At 41.6% G+C, this 22,141-nt stretch overlaps 1 protein-coding gene across 1 annotated transcript in view; it reads right to left on the bottom strand.

Annotated features, from left to right (window-relative positions):
• LOC133544167 (interleukin-1 receptor accessory protein-like 1) overlaps positions 1–22,141 on the bottom strand; it is a 573,629-nt gene that overhangs the window by 494,433 nt on the left and 57,055 nt on the right. The gene's annotated exons all lie outside the window — the stretch shown is intronic.

Raw genomic sequence — 22,141 nt, 5'->3', positions numbered from 1 at the left:
TAGCCCGCCCATGGCCACATTTTTTAACCCAATGCGGCTGCTCGGTCAAAAAGTTTGGGGTCCCCTGGTCCACATGAAGTAAAAAGCTACACGTGCAGCATAACACACCTGAAAGTTCACACACTTCAATCTCAATCATTGGTTTCATTTGAAATCCATCTTAAACGAAAGAAAATCCATAAATTCATCGTCACTGCTCAAATCCATGGGGACGTCGCTGTAAGGACCTTTTAACCACCCGAACACTCCACTATTTACATATCCATCACATAAACCAAAAACCGCGTAAAAGTAAAGCGACAGTGATTGAATTTTTATTGGATCCACTTGGCCAAAAAGCGCCTGAAGAGTTGAGACGGCAACGTCGACACTTTACATTTATGCTCGCGCAACAATTTACTAGGAATCCAAGAGTGGAAAAGTGATCCATGACTTTATTAGTTGGCAGCAGGTGTAGTCTCGCCCAAGTCTCGTTCTCACATCTGTTCAAGTCCAAAGTCTGGCACTATGGGGACTTGCCGGGGACGCAAAACTGCACCTCCAATGAATGACTTTACATCTGGAGGTGGCGACTTGTCCAGGGTGTACCCCGCCTTCCGCCCGATTGTAGCTGAGATAGGCGCCAGCACCCCCCGCGACCCCAAAAGGGAATAAGCGGTAGAAAATGGATGGATGGACACAACGAGATCTAGTTTTTGCATTTCATACCTCCTTGGTTCACCAGATTGGAATTGCTCTTTTTTTTCCTGACTTTGGAAAACGTGCACAACCATTTTCAGGGTCATTCTCTTTTTTAAAAGGACTTCCTGTGGTGATCCTTACTTGTACTTTTTCATAAATCACTGTACTTTTTTGGGATAGTTTTATACATTTGTAATTAGGAGTGTCCCAATCCGATATTGATATCGGCTATCAGTCCGAAACAAGTATCTGATGATATCAGCTTGCATATCAAGCGTGTTTACAGCCAGTTTACATCTATCCATCCATCCATTCATTTTCTACCGCTTATTCCCTTTCGGGGTCGCGGGGGGCGCTGGCGCCTATCTCAGCTACAATCGGGCGGAAGGCGGGGTACACCCTGGACAAGTCGCCACCTCATCGCAGGGCCAACACAGATAGACAGACAACATTCACACTCACATTCACACACTAGGCCCTAGTTTACATCTAAATGTCCTCCAATTAGCACACGTTTAGTTTTTTAGGGACAGATGTCCCTTTGGGACGGAGGACCCTATTGAATTTCTAAGGTTTTATTATTATTATTACAAAACCAGTTTCCATATGAGTTGGGAAATTGTGTTAGATGTAAATATAAACAGAATACAATGATTTGCAAATCCTTTTCAACCCATATTCAGTTGAATATGCTACAAAGACAACATATTTGATGTTCAAACTCATAAACTATTTTTTTTTGCATGTAATAATTAACTTAGAATTTCATGGCTGCAACACGTGCCAAAGTAGTTGGGAAAGGGCATGTTCACCACTGTGTTACATCACCTTTTCTTTTAACGACACTCAATAAACGTTTGGGAACTGAGGAAACTAATTGTTGAAGCTTTGAAAGTGGAATTCTTCCCCATTCTTGTTTTATGTAGAGCTTCAGTCCTTCAACAGTCCGGGGTCTCCGCTGTCGTATTTTACGCTTCATAAATGCGCCACACATTTTCCATGGGAGACAGGTCTGGACTGCAGGCGGGCCAGGAAAGTACCCGCACTCTTTTTTTTTACGAAGCCACACTGTTGTAGCACGTGCTGGTTGTGGCTTGGCATTGTCTTGTTGAAATAAGCAGGGGCGTCCATGGAAAAAGACGGCGCTTTGATGGCAGCATATGTTGTTCCAAAACCTGTATGTACCTTTCAGCATTAATGGTGCCTTCACAGATGTGTAAGTTAACCATGCCTTGGGCACTAATGCACCCCCATACCATCACAGATGCTGGCTTTTCAACTTTGCGTCGATAACAGTCTGGATGGTTCGCTTCCCCTTTGGTCCGGATGACACGATGTCGAATATTTCCAAAAACAATTTAAAATTTGAAATGTGGACTCGTCAGACCACAGAACACTTTTCCACTTTGCATCAGTCTATCTTAGATGATTTCGGGCCCAGAGAAGATGGCGGTATTTCTGGATGTTGTTGATAAATGGCTTTCGCTTTGCATAGTAGAGTTTTAACTTGCACTTACAGATGTAGCGGCCAACTGTATTTAGTGACACTGGTTTTCTGAAGTGTTCCTGAGCCCATGTGGTGATATCCTTTAGAGATTGATGTCGGTTTTTGACACAGTGCTGTCTGAGGGTCATTCCATGTTGGTTTCCGGCCATGCCGCTTACGTGGAGTGATTTCTCCAGATTCTCTGAACCTTTTGATGATATTATGGAGCGTAGATGTTGAAATCCCTAAATTTCTTGCAATTGCACTTTGAGAAACGTTGTTCTTAAACTGTTTGACTATTTGCTCACGCAGTTGTGGACAAAGGGGTGTACCTCGCCCCATCCTTTCTTGTGAAAGACTGAGCATTTTTTGGGAAGCTGTTTTTATACCCAATCATGGCACCCACCTGTTCCCAATTAGCCTGCACACCTGTGGGATGTTCCAAATAAGTGTTTGATGAGCATTCCTCAACTTTATCAGTATTTATTGGCACCTTTCCCAACTTCTTTGTCAGGTGTTGCTGGCATCAAATTCTAAAGTTAATGATTATTTGCAAAAAAAATAAAATGTTTATGAGTTTGAACATCAAATATGTTGTCTTTGTAGCATATTCAACTGAATATGGCTTGAAAAGGATTTGCAAACACAATTTCCCAACTCATTTGGAAACGGGTTTTGTAGGTTTTGCAGCAGAAAAGAGACGGTTTATCTCCAGCTCAAAAGTGAACCTGAAATAATCGTAATATTAACAGCTATTTTGTTTATTTATCCCTTTTTTATTACCTATATGTAAAGTTTTTTGGGGGGTCATTTCAATTGCAAAACGATACCTGAATATTTAGCATTTATTATTTGAATATGCTATTTATTTAATCCCGCATCCAGATATATTTACGATTTCACTTCAGGCGGTAAAAGAATGTACACAAGCTGGAAGGGTGGCTTAAATAACGATGCCTGGGATGAGGTGCAGGATGCCAAAAAGGGGGAGAAGGTCACCTGAGCCGTGTCGCCATCACATTAATAACAGACATGCAGACGCTCATAAAAGTTAACACACGGAGAGAGTCCCAATAAAACATGTACGAGGTGTACACAAACACCAGTAATTACCTAATATTGCTCCATTTATGCCAGTAAAAAGAAGTCCTGCACTTTATTTACCCCATGCTGGTTAAATCCATGCGGTGTCTAATGTAGTGTAACATAATGCCAGAATAAGTCATACACTTTTATTCGCAGTAGATTTTTTTAGAAAGTTGCGGCACAAGTTGTGTTGTTGGAGGCATACATTTTTTTCAATAACATTCAAATATCCTGGGATTTAATCAATGTGTTATCAATGTTTCAAACCTCAAAAAACTTAGAATTTCGACAAAAAAATGGAAAATAAAAAGGGCCTGATGTACTAAGCTCCAAATGCCAGGCGCTAAATATTGTTTGCAAACCATAACATTACGTTTACTTTCTACAAACCCTGTTTCCATTTGAGTTTTGAAAATTGTGTTCGATGTAAATATAAACGGAATACAATGATTGCAAATCATTTTCAACCCATATTCAGTTGAATATGCTACAAAGACAACATATTTGATGTTCAAACTCATAAAAAAAAAATTTTGTGCAAATAATCATCAACTTTAGAAAAAGTTGGCAACAAATACTGATAAAGTTGAGTTATGCTCATCAAACACTTATTTGGAACATCCCAGTAAATAGAGGCGGCTCACTGGTAAGTGCTGCTATTTGAGCTATTTTTAGAACACACCAGCGGGCGACTCATCTGGTCCTTACGGGCGACCTGGTGACCCCTGTTATAATGAATTCACTTTCGGTCCCGTTGCTGTGCTGTACTTCGAGAAGAAGACTTTTGCCCCAATCTTGGCTTCCCCACAACTCTCAGTGACGAGGTCGTTCAGAAATCAGTAACAACACGGCGGTGCATGCAACTTGTAGACAGAATACTCAGTGGCAGGCGTGTAATGGAACATTTCTGGGAGGAGACATCTAATCAGAGGGGGGGTAAACAAACACAAGGGCAGACTGTCAATTTGAAAGGAGAGGAGGGTTAGATAAGAAAATAAGACAGGAAATGACACTGCAGAGCCAGATGACACACACCGTGCGACCGTTTTATGGAGTCATCAGATTATTCAAATGGTAATGAAAAAGACATTAAGCTTTATCGCGGGGGTCAGTATCTTGTTGATGAAAGTGAAACACCCAGGTTTCTCCTCAATAGTCGGACTTCTTTGTGCATGTACCATATATATATATACCTTTTACAACCATGGGAGAGTGAGTCCGAATCGTAAAAGATGGAAATAACGTAGCCGGAAGGTGTATCATGCCAAGGATCAACGTATCGTCATTTTCTATCATAGCACATTTTGCAGGTGCATTATGGAAATTAAACTCTCAGACCATAGGCACAAGCTCCTCTGACATACTGTTCACGTTTGAACAATATGGGACTGGGGTTGTATGGTAAACCGGTATTTTACACATATTATACACATACATTTAGACCAGTTGATCTGCCGCTTCTTTTCTTTCTCCTATGTCCCCCCCTCCCTTGTGGAGGGGGTCCGGTCCGATGACCATGGATGAAGTACTGACTGTCCAGAGTCGAGACCCAGGATGGACCGCTCGTCAGGACCCAGGATGGACCGCTCGCCTGTATCGGTTGGGGACATCTCTACGCTGCTGATCCGCTTGAGATGGTTTCCTGTGGACGGGACTCTCACTGCTGTCTTGGAGCCACTATGGATTGAACTTTCACAGTATCATGTTAGACCCGCTCGACATCCATTGCTTTCGGTCCCCTAGAGGGGGGGGGTTGCCCACATCTGAGGTCCTCTCCAAGGTTTCTCATAGTCAGCATTGTCACTGGCGTCCCACTGGATGTGAATTCTCCCTGCCCACTGGGTGTGAGTTTTCCTTGCCCTTTTGTGGGTTCTTCCGAGGATGTTGTAGTCGTAATGATTTGTGCAGTCCTTTGAGACATTTGTGATTTGGGGCTATATAAATAAACATTGATTGATTGATTGATTGACATATACATAAATATATATATATATACATATAATTAATTTTTATTAGCGCATGTCTAGAATTTCCACCGGGTCAAACTCGTCACGTCACGAGTGACACTTCACCTGTCATCATTTTCAAAATGGAGGAGGCCGATTTCAATCATTTGAAATCGCATAAAGGGAAGAAGATTAAGAGCTATTCAGTAGAATTTAAGGTCCAAGCTATTGAATATGCTAAAAAGAACAGCTATGTTTTATTAATATACCGTAGCCGCGTGTGTCAAATATGAATCTTTATTTGACTCCCGCCTCCTGGTGGTAGAGGGCGCTAGTGATCCTTCTTGCGACTACTCGGCTGCAGAAGAAGTGACAACAAGCAGCGATCGTTTATTTTTTTCCTCTCGCTTGCACTTTTAACATGGAGGATTACATATCTAAAATATAACTGTTTTCTAAACTGGACTTTTAATCAAAGCAGGAGGTAATAAAGGAAGATCTCCATCGAGACAGAGAGACTTTTCAAACTGAAGAAAGATAAGGAAGACTTTTATGAACAAGTTATCGATGCTTTTGATCAGAAGGAGCTGCGCATGGACTTTATTTATAAGTAAAGGTAAGACCATAATAACGTTTTTTTTAATTAAATGTGCTTTTCATGATGGTATCCTTACATCACACTCAAATTTATGAGCGCAGGCCTAAATTTTCCGCATGCCTTTGGTAAACGCCGGAGTGAGAAGAGGTTTTAAATTAATTAGCGCCCCGGCGGCAATTCAAGGAAATATGGTATATATATATATATATATATATATATATATATATATATATATATATATATATATATATATATATATATATATACACACATATACATATATATATTATAAATGTATATATGCCCTGCGATGAGGTGGCGACTTGTCCAGGGTGTACCCTGCCTTCCGCCCGATTGTAGCTGAGATAGGCGCCAGCGCCCCCCGCAACCCCGAAAGGGAATAAGCGGTAGAAAATGGATGGATGAAATGTATATATATATATATGTCTGTGATTATATATACATATATATGCATATATATGCATATATATACATATATATACATATATATGCATATATATGCATATGTTTGCACATATATATGTATATATACATTTATATATATATATATATATATATATATATAGAATAGAATAGAGTTTTATTGTCATTATTGCAATGAACAGGTTCAAAGAACAACGAAATTATATATATACATATATTACGATTGATTGCATTTTATTCGTAGTTAACTAGCAATCGCATTTAAGCGTAGATAAATAAATGTTTTTGTTATATTTAGTAAGTGTACCTTACACAGATAATTTTCACGTTTTTTAATACTGTCAGCATGGAACTGGACACGTTTTTGCGCTTTATGCCAATTTCTGTTTGTTCAATTGTACGCTTTTAAAAAACAACAACAATAAAATACTGGTGTCGTGACAGATTTGGTATCACGTATAAAATGTGTATCCTCCGCTGCCGGAGCACTTGCATTCAGAGAGGTGGAGCTACACTTCAGTATTTAGATGCCTTCATGTATCGTGGCTGTTATTCACTACTGAATGATTAATCCAGCTGTAGTTTTCTCTTCTTCTCTGGTTATTCTCTGCTGTGGTGTGGTTCTGTTGAAGCGTGCACTCTTGTTTCACTACTTTACATTTAAGCTAGCTTCAATCTTAGCAAGGCTTCTACTCTCCTCCTGCTTTGTTTTGCTTCATGAATCGTCTGCATTTATTTATTATAATCAAATAATCAATTGTTGGGCGTTTTTTCATCGATTCAGAATCTTCTGCGTCACAGAATTGATGATTTCTACCTCAACTAACGTGCAACTTTGACGCTGAATGTGAAGCAGACACTTTATGTACGTCCCAACAGGCAGACTGGTCTGGGGGGGGGAGAGAACATCTGGTGGCGTCAGAGTTCTTGCTTTCTGTAGGTGGTTCTTTCTCTCTCCTGGTGGTGCAGCGGCAGGCAACACACTTAGTAGCCCCCCCACCCTCCCCCTGCCTGAGACAAGCACTGTATGGGTTTGTTTGGCAGCAATAATGGTCGTGTCACGCCTGCCGCGGGAGTCGCTACACAGCTGCCTGGTCCCTTTCTGTTCTGGCTTCTGCAGAGCTTGTGGACTACGCTGCTTTGACGACATCAATCAATCAATCAATCAATCAATGTTTATTTATATAGCCCCAAATCACAAATGTCTCAAAGGACTGCACAAATCATTACGACTACAACATCCTCGGAAGAACCCACAAAAGGGCAAGGAAAACTCACACCCAGTGGGCAGGGAGAATTCACATCCAGTGGGACGCCAGTGACAATGCTGACTATGAGAAACCTTGGAGAGGACCTCAGATGTGGGCAACCCCCCCCCCCCCTCTAGGGGACCGAAAGCAATGGATGTCGAGCGGGTCTAACATGATACTGTGAAAGTTCAATCCATAGTGGCTCCAACACAGCCGCGAGAGTTCCGTTCAAGCGGATCCAAGACAGCAGCGAGAGTCCCGTCCACAGGAAACCATCTCAAGCGGAGGCGGATCAGCAGCGTTGAGATGTCCCCAACCGATACACAGGCGAGCGGTCCATCCTGGGTCTCGACTCTGGACAGCCAGTATCTCAAATCAATGAAATTGAACTGTAATGGAATTCAAATTTGGAGCCTTGAGTAATGGCCGAGACCGACATTGATCCAATAAGATATCACCACAAATCAAACATTATCCATTCATCCATCTTCTTCCGTTTATCTGAAGTCAGGTCGAGGTAGGTGGCTCTCCCGACCGACTTCCTCCGGACAGCAGCGAGAGTCCCGTCCACAGGAAACCATCTCAAGCGGAGGCGGATCAGCAGCGTTGAGATGTCCCCAACCGATACACAGGCGAGCGGTCCATCCTGGGTCCCGACTCTGGACAGCCAGTATCTCAAATCAATGAAATTGAACTGTAATGGAATTCAAATTTGGAGCCTTGAGTAATGGCCGAGACCGACATTGATCCAATAAGATATCACCACAAATCATACATTATCCATTCATCCATCTTCTTCCGTTTATCTGAAGTCAGGTCGAGGTAGGTGGCTCTCCCGACCGACTTCCTCCGGACAGCAGCGAGAGTCCCGTCCACACGAAAACCATCTCAAGCGGAGGCGGATCAGCAGCGTTGAGATGTCCCCAACCGATACACAGGCGAGCGGTCCATCCTGGGTCTCGACTCTGGACAGCCAGTATCTCAAATCAATGAAATTGAACTGTAATGGAATTCAAATTTGGAGCCTTGAGTAATGGCCGAGACCGACATTGATCCAATAAGATATCACCACAAATCAAACATTATCCATTCATCCATCTTCTTCCGTTTATCTGAAGTCAGGTCGAGGTAAGTGGCTCTCCCGACCGACTTCCTCCGGACAGCAGCGAGAGTCCCGTCCACACGAAAACCATCTCAAGCGGAGGCGGATCAGCAGCGTAGAGATGTCCCCAACCGATACACAGGCGAGCGGTCCATGCTGTGTCTCGACTCTGGACAGCCAGTACTACATCCATGGTCATCGGACCGGACCCCCTCCACAAGGGAGGGGGGGGACATAGGAGAAAAAAGAAAAGAAGCGGCAGATCAACTGGTCTAAAAAGGAGGTCTATTTAAAGGCTAGAGTATACAGATGAGTTTTAAGGTGAGACTTAAATGCTTCTACTGAGGTAGCATCTCGAACTGTTACCGGGAGGGCATTCCAGAGTACTGGAGCCCGAACGGAAAACGCTCTATAGCCCGCAGACTTTTTTTGGGCTCTAGGAATCACTAATAAGCCGGAGGCTTTTGAACGTAGATTTCTTGCCGGGACATATGGTACAATACAATCGGCAAGATAGGCTGGAGCTAGACCGTGTAGTATTTTATACGTAAGTAGTAAAACCTTAAAGTCACATCTTAAGTGCACAGGAAGCCAGTGCAGGTGAGCCAGCATAGGTATATATGTATGTATATATGTATATAAAGGTATATACAGTACAGGTATATATGTATGTATATATGTATATAAAGGTATATACAGTACAGGTATATATGTATGTATATATGTATATAAAGGTATATACAGTATAGGTATATATGTATGTATATATGTATATAAAGGTATATACAGTATAGGTATATATGTATGTATATATGTATATAAAGGTATATACAGTGCAGGCGTAATGTGATCAAACTTTCTTGTTCTTGTCAAAAGTCTAGCAGCCGCATTTTGTACCAACTGTAATCTTTTAATGCTAGACATGGGGAGACCCGAAAATAATACGTTACAGTAATCGAGACGAGACGTAACAAACGCATGGATAATGATCTCAGCGTCTTTAGTGGACAAAATGGAGCGAATTTTAGCGATATTACGGAGATGAAAGAAGGCCGTTTTAGTAACGCTTTTAATGTGTGACTCAAAGGAGAGAGTTGGGTGGAAGATAATACCCAGATTCTTTACCGTGTCACCTTGTTTTATTATTTGGTTGTCAAATGTATCTTTTATTAGTGATCAAGGACACGTTTATGCCTCAACAACATTTTGCCAAGATACTGCGTTTCTCTTACCCCAACAGTCTTTTTTCCTGTAAGCAAGAAAGAGTCGCTGAACCGAGCGTCCTCAAATCTTTGCTCACACTAGCTCGCAGGTATTTTTATCGTCCTCCTGGCCTACATCCCACTTTTTCAAAAGAGTAATTCATCCAGAGAGACTTGGTTTGCTCTCAACGCAACTCCGCTGTTGGAGATCAAGTGTCTGAAAAGTCTGGGGAAAAAAAATAATTTAAGTTACGATTCAAACTGCCCAAAGGTGGTCCGGCTTTAAATGGAACTTGTGGATCTTTATCGTCTTTCAATGAGTGTGCAGACACGTAGACAAGGATGTTGTATTTGATTGAAGTTTAAGACAAATAAACCAAACAATTCAGTGTATTTTTTCCTGTTAACTGAAATTGGGTCCTGACGATGTACAAACCCCGTTTCCATATGAGTTGGGAAATTGTGTTAGATGTAAATATAAACAGAATACAATGATTTGCAAATCATTTTCAACCCATATTCAGTTGAATATGCTACAAAGACAACATATTTGATGTTCAAACTGATAAACATTTTTTTTTTTTTGCAAATAATCATCAACTTTGGAAAAAGTTAACAAAAAAATACTGATAAAGTTGAGTTATGCTCATCAAACACTTATTTGGAACATCCTACAGGTGTGCAGGCTAATTGGGAACAGGTGGGTTCCATGATTGGGTATAAAGATAGATAGATAGATAGATAGATAGATAGATAGATAGATAGATAGATAGATAGATAGATAGATAGATAGATAGATAGATAGATAGATAGATAGATAGATAGATAGATAGATAGATAGATAGATAGATAGATAGATAGATGGCTAAATAGATGGCTAAATAGATGGATAGCTAGCAACCTAGCTAGCTAGCTAGATAGCTAGCTAGCTAGATGGATAGATGGATAGATAGATGGCTAGATAGATAGATAGATAGATAGATAGATAGATAGATGGCTAGATAGATGGCTAGATAGATAGATAGATAGATAGATAGATAGATAGATAGATAGATAGATAGATAGATAGATAGATGGATAGATAGATGGCCAGATAGCTAGATAGATAGACAGACAGACAGACAGACAGACAGACAGACAGACAGACAGACAGACAGACAGACAGACAGACAGACAGACAGACAGACAGACAGATAGATAGATAGATAGATAGATAGATAGATAGATAGATAGATAGATGGCTAGATAGATAGATGGCTAGATAGATAGATAGCTAGATAGCTAGATAGCTAGCAACCTAGCTAGCTAGCTAGATAGCTAGCTAGCTAGATGGATAGATGGATAGATAGATGGCTAGATAGATAGATAGATAGATGGATAGATGGATAGATAGATAGATAGATAGATAGCTACCTAGATAGATGGCTAAATAGATAGATAGATAGATAGATAGATAGATAGATAGATGGATAGATAGATGGATAGATAGATAGACAGATAGATGGCTAGATAGATAGACAGATAGATGGCTAGATAGACAGACAGACAGACAGACAGACAGACAGACAGACAGACAGATAGATAGATAGATAGATAGATAGATAGATAGCTAGATGGATAGATGGATAGATAGATAGATGGATAAATAGATGGCTAGATAGATAGATAGATAGATAGATAGATAGATAGATAGACGGATAGATAGATAGATAGATAGATAGATAGATAGATAGATAGATAGATAGATAGATAGCTAGCTAGATGGATAGATGGATAGATAGATAGATGGATAGATAGATAGAGATAGATGGATAGATAGATAGATAGATAGATGGCTATATAGATAGCTACCTAGCTAGATGGATAGATAGATAGATAGATAGATGGCTAAATAGATAGATAGATAGATAGATAGATAGATAGATAGATAGATGGCTAGATAGATCGATCGATCGATCGATCGATCGATCGATGGATGGATGGATGGATGGATGGATGGATGGATGGATGATAGATAGATAGATAGATAGATAGATAGATAGATAGATAGATAGATGGATAGATGGATAGATGGATGGATGGATGGATGGATGGATGGATGGATGGATGGATGGATAGTACTTTTATTCCCTTTGGAAAATTAAATTTTTCAGCACAATCCCGTTCAAGAGCAGACAAATATTACAGGGAGACAGAACAGGAACGCTGACGGGTCTGCCAACTTCCGGCGCCCCTTACCAAAAAGGTGAGATACAGGTAAACAAGTGAAGGGGGAATGGGAGAAAAAAGAATTAGGATTAAAATTAAATTAAATTAAAAAAGAAAAATCGGTCAAAGCCTTAAACCAGCTTCCCCAAAAAATGCTCAGTCTTTCACAAGAAAGGATGGGGCGAGGTACACCCCTTTGTCCACAACTGTGTGAGCAAATAGTCAAACAGTTTAAGAACAACCTTTCTCAAAGTGCAATTGCAAGAAATTTAGGGATTTCAACATCTACGCTCCATAATATCATCAAAAGGTTCAGAGAATCTGGAGAAATCACTCCACGTAAGCAGCATGGCCGGAAACCAACATTGAATGACCGTGACCTTCGATCCCTCAGACGGCACTGTATCAAAAACCGACATCAATTTCGAAAGGATATCACCACATGGGCTCAGGAACACTTCAGAAAACCACTGTCACTAAATACAGTTGGTCGCTACATCTGTAAGTGCAAGTTAAAGCTCTACTATGCAAAGCGAAAGCCATTTATCAACAACATCCAGAAACGCCGCCGGCTTCTCTGGGCATGAGATCATCTAAGATGGACTGATGCAAAAAGGAAAAGTGTTCGGTGGTCTGACGAGTCCACATTTCAAATTTTTTGGGGAAATATTCGACATCGTGGAGGTGGAGCGAACCATCCAGACTGTTATCGACGCAAACTTCAAAAGTCAGCATCTATGATGGTATGGGGGTGCATTAGTGCCCAAGGCATGGGTAACTTACACATCTGTGAAGGCACCATTAATGCTGAAAGGTACATACAGGTTTTGGAACAACATATACTGCCATCTAAGCGCCGTCTTTTTCATGGTTGCCCCTGCTTATTTCAGCAAGACAATGCCAAGCCACATTCGGCACGTGTTACAACAGCGTGGCTTCGTAAAAAAAAGAGTGTTTGTACTTGTCTGGCCCGCCTGCAGTCCAGACCTGTCTCCCATGGAAAATGTGTGGCGCATTATGAAGCGTAAAATACGACAGCGGAGACCCCGGACTGTTGAACGACTGAAGCTCTACATAAAACAAGAATGGGAAAGAATTCCACTTTCAAAGCTTCAACAATTAGTTTCCTCAGTTCCCAAACGTTTATTGGGTGTTGTTGAAAGAAAAGGTGATGTAACACAGTGGTGAACATGCCCTTTCCCAACTACTTTGGCACATGTTGCAGCCATGAAATTCTAAGTTAATTATTATTTGCAAAAAAAATAAATAAAGTTTATGAGTTTGAACATCAAATATGTTGTCTTTGTAGTGCATTCAACTGAATATGGGTTGAAAATGATTTACAAATCATTGTATTCTGTTTATATTTACATCTAACACAATTTCCCAACTCATATGGAAACGGGGTTTGTAAATACGCGCGCGTGTGTGTGTGTGTGTGTGTGTGTGTGTGTGTGTGTGTGTGTGTGTGTGTGTGTGTGTGTGTGTGTGACAGCTGACAATCAGCTGTCAAAAAGGTAACTGAGGATTCCCTTTTCCAAAAGATGCTTTGGAACTGAATAGAAGGCAGAAGGTTCTTGTCTTAGCAGAACCAGGAACCTCCATTTAAAGTCTTCAGTGTGCAAACTCCCAACTTGTGTTTTGCTGCATGAATTATAGCTCAGGCAAGGAGTGCATGCTGAAAGATTATTCAGAAATTATTCTGCAAGGTTGAGCACAAAACACTCTCGCATGAACTACAGGGCCACATTTTCTCTTTTTAATGGCGCCTGGCTTCATTTGGACTTTGTGCTCATATATTTCTAATGTGGGCTTTTTTTTTGTTGTTGCCTGCAATGTCGTGGTTAAAACAGAACACATCTTCCCTTGTAGGGTTCGGGGAAAAGTTTGACAAACTACTTCTCAGGCGAGTCTGATGTCACTGTTGGCATAGCTGCCTTCGCAGATGCCTGTTTTTTAATGCAACGTTTGTTTAATGGATGGGCATGCACACAGTGTTAAGTCATGACTTGTCACATCTACAGAGGTCTCCATTTTTATTTTTTAAATACTGCAATATAATCAAATAATTAAAGTCAGATTAATTGCATAATGTCCAGTAACAAATGTGTCCGCATCATACATGTTGTGTCATTATATCAACTTAATGCTTGCCAAAAAGAAAAAGTAATAACCACTCCATTTTAAATTAAAGACAGCATAAGTCAATTAAGTGGATGTCTTATTCAGTGAAAATATTTAAGATTCCATTAGTTTTTTTAAGGTACTATGTTAGATCCACTATGGACTGGACTCTCACTATTAAGTTAGATCCACTATGGACTGGACTCTGACTATTATGTTGGATCCACTATGGACTGGACTCTCACTATTATGTTGGATCCACTATGGACTGGACTCTCACTATTATGTTAGATCCACTATGGACTGGACTCTCACTATTATGTTAGATCCACTATGGACTGGACTCTCACTATTATGTTAGATCCACTATGGACTGGACTCTCACTATTATGTTAGATCCACTATGGACTGGACTCTCACTTATGTTAGATCCACTATGGACTGGACTCTCACTAATATGTTAGATCCACTATGGACTGGACTCTCACACTATTATGTTAGATCCACTATGTACTGGACTCTCACTATTATGTTGGATCCACTATGGACTGGACTCTCACTATTATGTTAGATCCACTATGGACTGGACTCTCACTTATGTTAGATCCACTATGGACTGGACTCTCACTATTATGTTGGATCCACTATGGACTGGACTCTCACTATTATGTTAGATCCACTATGGACTGGACTCTCACTATTATGTTAGATCCACTATGGACTGGACTCTCACTATTATGTTAGATCCACTATGGACTGGACTCTCACTTATGTTAGATCCACTATGGACTGGACTCTCACTATTATGTTAGATCCACTATGGACTGGACTCTCACTATTATGTTAGATCCACTATGGACTGGACTCTCACTATTATGCTAGATCCACTATGGACTGGACTCTCACTATTATGTTAGATCCACTATGGACTGGACTCTCACTATTATGTTGGATCCACTATGGACTGGACTCTCACTATTATGTTGGATCCACTATGGACTGGACTCTCACTATTATGTTAGATTCACTATGGACTGGACTCTCACTATTATGTTGGATCCACTATGGACTGGACTCTCACTATTATGTTAGATCCACCATGGACTGGACTCTTACTATTATGTTGGATCCACTATGGACCGGACTGTCACTATTATGTTAGATCCACTACGGACTGGACTCTCACACTATTATGTTAGATCCACCATGGACTGGACTCTCACCATTATGTTAGATCCACTATGGACTGGACTCTCACTATTATGTTAGATCCACTATGGACTGGACTCTCACTATTATATTAGATCCATTATGGACTGGACTCTCACAGTATTATGTTAGATCCACTATGGACTGGACTCTCACTATTATATTAGATCCATTATGGACTGGACTCTCACAGTATTATGTTAGATCCACTATGGACTGGACTCTCACTATTATATTAAATCCATTATGGACTGAACTCTCACACTATTATGTTAGATCCACTATGGACTGGACTCTCACTATTATGTTAGATCCACTATGGACTGGACTCTCACTATTATGTTAGATCCACTATGGACTGGACTCTCACACTATTATGTTAGATCCACTATGGACTGGACTCTACCTATTATGTTAGATCCACTATGGACTGGACTCTCACTATTATGTTAGATCCACTATGGACTGGACTCTCACACTATTATGTTAGATCCACTATGGACTGGACTCTACCTATTATGTTAGATCCACTATGGACTGGACTCTCACTATTATATTAGATCCATTATGGACTGAACTCTCACACTATTATGTTAGATCCACTATGGACTGGACTCTCACTATTATGTTAGATCCACTATGGACTGGACTCTCACTATTATGTTAGATCCACTATGGACTGGACTCTCACTATTATGTTAGATCCACTATGGACTGGACTCTCACTAATATGTTAGATCCACTATGGACTGGACTCTCACACTATTATGTCAGATCTACTATGGACTGGACTCTCACTATTATGTTAGATCCACTATGGACTGGACTCTCACACTATTATGTTAGATCTACTATGGACTGGACTCTCACTATTATGTTGGATCCACTATGGACTGGACTCTCAAAATATTATGCTAGATCCACTTGGCATCCATTGCACTATATATATATATATATATATATATATATATATATATATATATATATATATATATATATATACTTTTCTTTTAATTTTTAAAGATTTTTGTTTGTCCTTTGTAATGTTCTGGTCACACTTACCATGACAAAATATACAAAATAAAATATCTTTGAGGTCGGTAAGCACAATCAGAAATATTCCGTACATTAGGAGCACCAGGTTATCAGGGGCACTGTCGATTTTGGAGAAAATGGCTTCATCTTGCAGTATCTCTTATTTGCGACTAGTCACACTTATGACAAAAAGTACAAAATAAAATAGCTTTGAACTTTCTCACCTCCGATCTGATTCCGACATCGGAACTCACCGTATGTTTCGGACTATAGTGTACTATAGTAGACTATATATAAGTCTGCGGGCTATTGAGCGTTTTCCGTTCGGGCTCCAGTACTCTGGAATGCCCTCCCGGTAACAGTTCGAGATGCTACCTCAGTTGTGGGGAAGCCAAGATTCGGGCAAAAGTCTTCTTCTCGAAGTACAGCACAGCAACGGGACCGAAAGTGAATTCATTATAGCAGGGGTCACCAACGCGGTGCCCGTAAGGACCAGAGGAGTCACCCACTGGCCTGTTCTAAAAATAGCTCAAATAGCAGCACTTACCAGTGAGCTGCCTCAATTTTTTTAATTTTGTGTATTTATTAGCAACCTGGTCTCGCTTTGCTGGACATTTTTAATTCTAAGAGGGACAAAACTCAAATAGAATTACGTATAAAATACTACACGGTCTAGCTCCATCCTATCTTGCCGATTGTATTGTACCATATGTCCCGGCAAGAAATCTGCCTTCAAAAGACTCCGGCTTATTAGTGATTCCTAGAGCCCAAAAAAAGTCTGCGGGCTATAGAGCGTTTTCCGTTCGGGCTCCAGTACTCTGGAATGCCCTCCCGGTAACAGTTCGAGATGCTAACTCAGTAGAAGCATTTAAGTCTCACCTTAAAACTCATTTGTATACACTAGCCTTTAAATAGACCTCCTTTTTAGACCAGTTGATCTGCCGCTCCTTTTCTTTTTTCTCCTATGTCCCCCCCTCCCTTGTGGAGGGGGTCCGGTCCGATGACCATGGATGAAGTACTGGCTGTCCAGAGTCGAGACCCAGGATGGACCGCTCGCCTGTGTATCGGTTGGGGACATCTCTACGGTGCTGATCCGCCTCCGCTTGGGATGGTTTCCTGTGGACGGGACTCTCGCTGCTGTCTTGGAGCCACTATTCAACTGAATATGGGTTGAAAAGGATCATTGTATTCTGTTTATATTTACATCTAACACAATTTCCCAACTCATATGAAAACGGGGTTTGTAAAACATTGCTTCTGCTCGTCGACTTTGAAGCGTTTTGGTGCGTCGTCAGGACCCGTCAGCGCGTGGGAAGTGTTTTTGTTTTTTCCCTCCTTCTAGTGGCCACATTTAGATGTGAATACAGGAGGAAAAACGCGGCACCGCAAGGCACGTCGTCTGCTTCTAAATGTCTTATCGTTGCTTCCCTCAATACTCGGGTTAGTCACACTTGCCCAAAAGTTAAGTGAATGCATGTTTTTCTTGGTTTTTTTTTTTGCATCCCAGCCATCATTTTCCCCCCTTCCAACATTTTGTGTGTGGTGAGGGCAAACGTTTCTATGCGAGCTGACACAGTTGGAGGATGGAGAAGGCAGAAAAGGAGGCCGCCTTGCCACACGCTCTTGGAGGAAGGAGCGATGGCAAATCTAGGTCATGGCCACTGATGCATGGCAAAGCGGACTTCAAACAAACCTGGCCTTTAGCGTGATGGCTCTCCGAGAGCTGTGCTACACGCCATCAGAGACCGATTGCCATTTCCCGCCAGGAGCTGTCATGAGGCGATGGATAGAGTCGCTCTTTATTTTCCGAAGAGGATCGCTCAGAGTAATACTGCTTTTTCACTTCCAATCTGGAATTTTCCCTGAGAAAATCTGGGAATTTTAGGAGAAAGCTTTCCACGACTGTATCGGCCGATATCGGTATCTGTAATTGAGAGTTGGATAATATCGGAATATCAGATATCGGCGAAAAAGCCATTATCGTACATCTCTAGATTTTATAGTCATTCAATCAATCATCCATCCATCCATTTTCTACCGCCTATTCCCTTTTGGGGTCGCGGGGGGCGCTGGCGCCTATCTCAGCTACAATCGGGCGGAATCAATCAATCAATGTTTATTTATATAGCCCCAAATCACAAATGTCTCAAAGGGCTGCACAAATCACTACGACTACGACATCCTCGGAAGAACCCACAAAAGGGCAAGGAAAACTCACACCCAGTGGGCAGGGAGAATTCACATCCAGTGGGACGCCAGTGACAATGCTGACTATGAGAAACCTTGGAGAGGACCTCAGATGTGGGCAACCCCCCACCCTCTAGGGGACCGAAAGCAATGGATGTCGAGCGGGTCTAACATGATACTGTGAAAGTTCAATCCATAGTGGCTCCAACACAGCCGCGAGAGTTCAGTTCAAAGCGGATCCAAGACAGCAGCGAGAGTCCCGTCCACAGGAAACCATCTCAAGCGGAGGCGCATCAGCAGAGTAGAGATGTCCCCAACCGATACACAGGCGAGCGGTCCATCCTGGGTCTCGACTCTGGACAGCCAGTACTTCATCCATTTTCATCGGACCGGACCCCCTCCACAAGGGAGGGGGGGGACATAGGAGAAAGAAGCGGCAGATCAACTGGTCTAAAAAGGAGGTCTATTTAAAGGCTAAAGTATACAGATGAGTTTTAAGGTGAGACTTAAATGCTTCTACTGAGGTAGCATCTCGAACTGTTACCAGGAGGGCATTCCAGAGTACTGGAGCCCGAACGGAAAACGCTCTATAGCCCGCAGACTTTTTTTTGGGCTCTAGGAATCACTAATAAGCCGGAGTCTTTTGAACGCAGATTTCTTGCCGGGACATATGGTACAATACAATCGGCAAGATAGGATGGAGCTAGACCGTGTAGTATTTTATACGTAAGTAGTAAAACCTTAAAGTCACATCTTAAGTGCACAGGAAGCCAGTGCAGGTGAGCCAGTACAGGCGTAATATGATCAAACTTTCTTGTTCTTGTCCTTGTTGCACGACTGAAGCTCTACATAAAACAAGAATGGGAAATAATTCCACTTTCAAAGCTTCAACAATTAGTTTCCTCAGTTCCCAAACGTTTGAGTGTTGTTAAAAGAAAAGGTGATGTAACACAGTGGTGAACATGCCCTTTCCCAACTACTTTGGCACGTGTTGCAGCCATGAAATTGTAAGTTAATTATTATTTGCAAAAAAAAAATAAAGTTTATGAGTTTGAACATCAAATATGTTGTCTTTGTAGCATATTCAACTGAATATGGGTTGAAAAGGATTTGCAAATCATTGTATTCTGTTTATATTTACATCTAACACAATTTCCTGACTCATATGGAAACGGGGTTTGTAGAAGCAGACGACGTGCCTTGCGGTGCCACGTTTTTCCTCCTGTATTCACATCTAAATGTGGCTACTAGAAGGGGGAAAAAAAACCAAAAACACTTCCCACGCGCTGACGGGTCCTGACGACGCACCAAAACGCTTCAAAGTCCACGAGCAGAAGCAACGTTTTAATTATACATGATGCGCATCATCACTTTAGGAGGAAATCGCCGCCGTCTTGAGCGTTGAGGCCCAAGCTTTTTTTTTTGGTCGGTTTCCTTGGCGACTGAGAAATGCGACATTACGGTACACTCGTGGAGCGCCAGGTGATTTTTTTTTTCTAAATATTAACACTGCAGCTGGCGAAGGCTGCCATGACGACAACCGTTTACCTTGCCCCCTCCTTATTTGTGAAACTTCCAAGTTGACTCCCATCTACCTGTGTGTCGTAGCGGCACTTGAACCGAATGTGACAGCTTTTCATAACAATGACGTCCAGCTATACCGATAGCAGTTTTATTAGACCAGGATCCTAACTGTCATCCTGGACCGACCCAACTAGGAACCAATACACGGTACACACCCCTAGTGGGTAAGGGTGAATACACAAAACCGAGTGCGAAGGGCTAAGACACCTGGTCAGCCATCCATCCATTTTCCACCGCTTGTCGCTTGAAGGGGTGGCGGGGGGTGCTGGAGTCTATTCCAGCTGCATTCGGGCGGAAAGTGGACAAGACACAGATTGACAGACAACATTCACACACTAGGGACCATTTACTGTTGCCAATCAACCTATGCCCAGGTGCATGTTTTTGGAGGGGGGAGGGGCCTATCCCCAGGTGCATGTTTTTGGAGGGGGGAGGGGCCTATTCCGAGGTGCATGTCTTTGGAGGACATGCACTTGGGGATAGGCCCCTCCCGCCTTCAAAGACATGTACCTGGGAATAGGCCCCTCCCGCCTTCAAAGACATGTACCTGGGAATAGGCCCCTCCCGCCTTCAAAGACATGTACCTGGGAATAGGCCCCTCCCGCCTTCAAAGACATGTACCTGGGAATAGGCCCCTCCCACCTCCAAGGACATGCACCTGGGGATAGGCCATTCCCACCTCCAAAGACATGCACCTGGGGATAGGCCATTCCCACCTCCAAAGACATGCACCTGGGGATAGGCCCCTCCCACCTCAAAAGACATGCACCTGGGGATAGGCCCCTCCCACCTCCAAAGACATGCACCTTGGGATAGAAAAATAGAGACACAGAATAGAACAAGGATGGAAAATTCAACCCTTAACTCAACAATGAGTAGATGAGTGTTATGTGTGTGTAAATGTGTAAATAAATGAACACTGAAATTCAAGTATTTCTCATATATATATATATATATATATATATATATATATATACTGCGATGAGGTGGCGACTTGTCCAGGGTGTACCCCGCCTTCCACCCGATTGTGGCTGAGATGGGCGCCAGCGCCCCCCGCGACCCCGAACGGGAATAAGCGGCAGAAAATGGGTGGGGGTGGGGGGTGGGGTATATATATATATATATATATATATATATATATATGTCATGGCCATGGGATCATGTTTGGTTTTGGTCATGTTTGTTTTTGTTTTTTGGACAATCGGTTCCTATGTTTGAAATTCCTTGTTTGTTTTAGCACCATAGCAACTCATTAGTTTCACCTGTCATGTCATGCACCTGTTCAATCACTGGTATTATTTAAACCTGTAATTGCCAATTGTTCAGCCTGGCGACTTTTCATATGACATATTCCTCAACTCGATTCATGCCAAGCCATGCTGTTTATACATTCTGTCCATGCCACGTAAGTTTTTGGTTTGTTTTAGTTCTGCCTTTGTGCTTTGTTTATATTTATAGTCTAGTTTTGTACCGCCATTTTGCGCGCCTTTTGTTGTAGTTTGTTTGTGTTAGTAATAAATTAAAATGTACTCCCATTCACGTCTCGCTCGTGCCAATTTTTCTTTGCGTCGCTGAAATAATCCAAGTCATAGTCCAAGTCGTGACAAAATATATATATATATATAGCTAGCATTCACTGAAAGTCAAGTATTATATATATATATATATATATATATATATATATATATATATATATATATATATATATATATATATAAATATATACATTAAATACTTGACTTGGTGAATTCTAGCTGTAAATATACTCCTCCCCTCTTAACCACGCCCCTGCTCAAACCACGCCCCCAACCTCCTGAAATCGGAGGTCTTAAGGTTGGCAAGTATGCCTACCCGTGTGAAGCAAAACAAAAAACCCTTGTTGCTACCACGGGTGACCTTTAAAAATCACTTCAAATAAATGTTGTCCACCCACCCACTTGTATCACAGACTTTGTCACCAAGGAAACAAGCTCCTTTACTACCTAAAGTGCAAGTGTTT

The sequence above is a fragment of the Nerophis ophidion genome, linkage group LG27 (assembly GCF_033978795.1).
Source record: "Nerophis ophidion isolate RoL-2023_Sa linkage group LG27, RoL_Noph_v1.0, whole genome shotgun sequence".
Taxonomy (NCBI): domain Eukaryota; kingdom Metazoa; phylum Chordata; class Actinopteri; order Syngnathiformes; family Syngnathidae; genus Nerophis; species Nerophis ophidion.
This window is presented reverse-complemented; position numbering and strand designations above follow the sequence as displayed.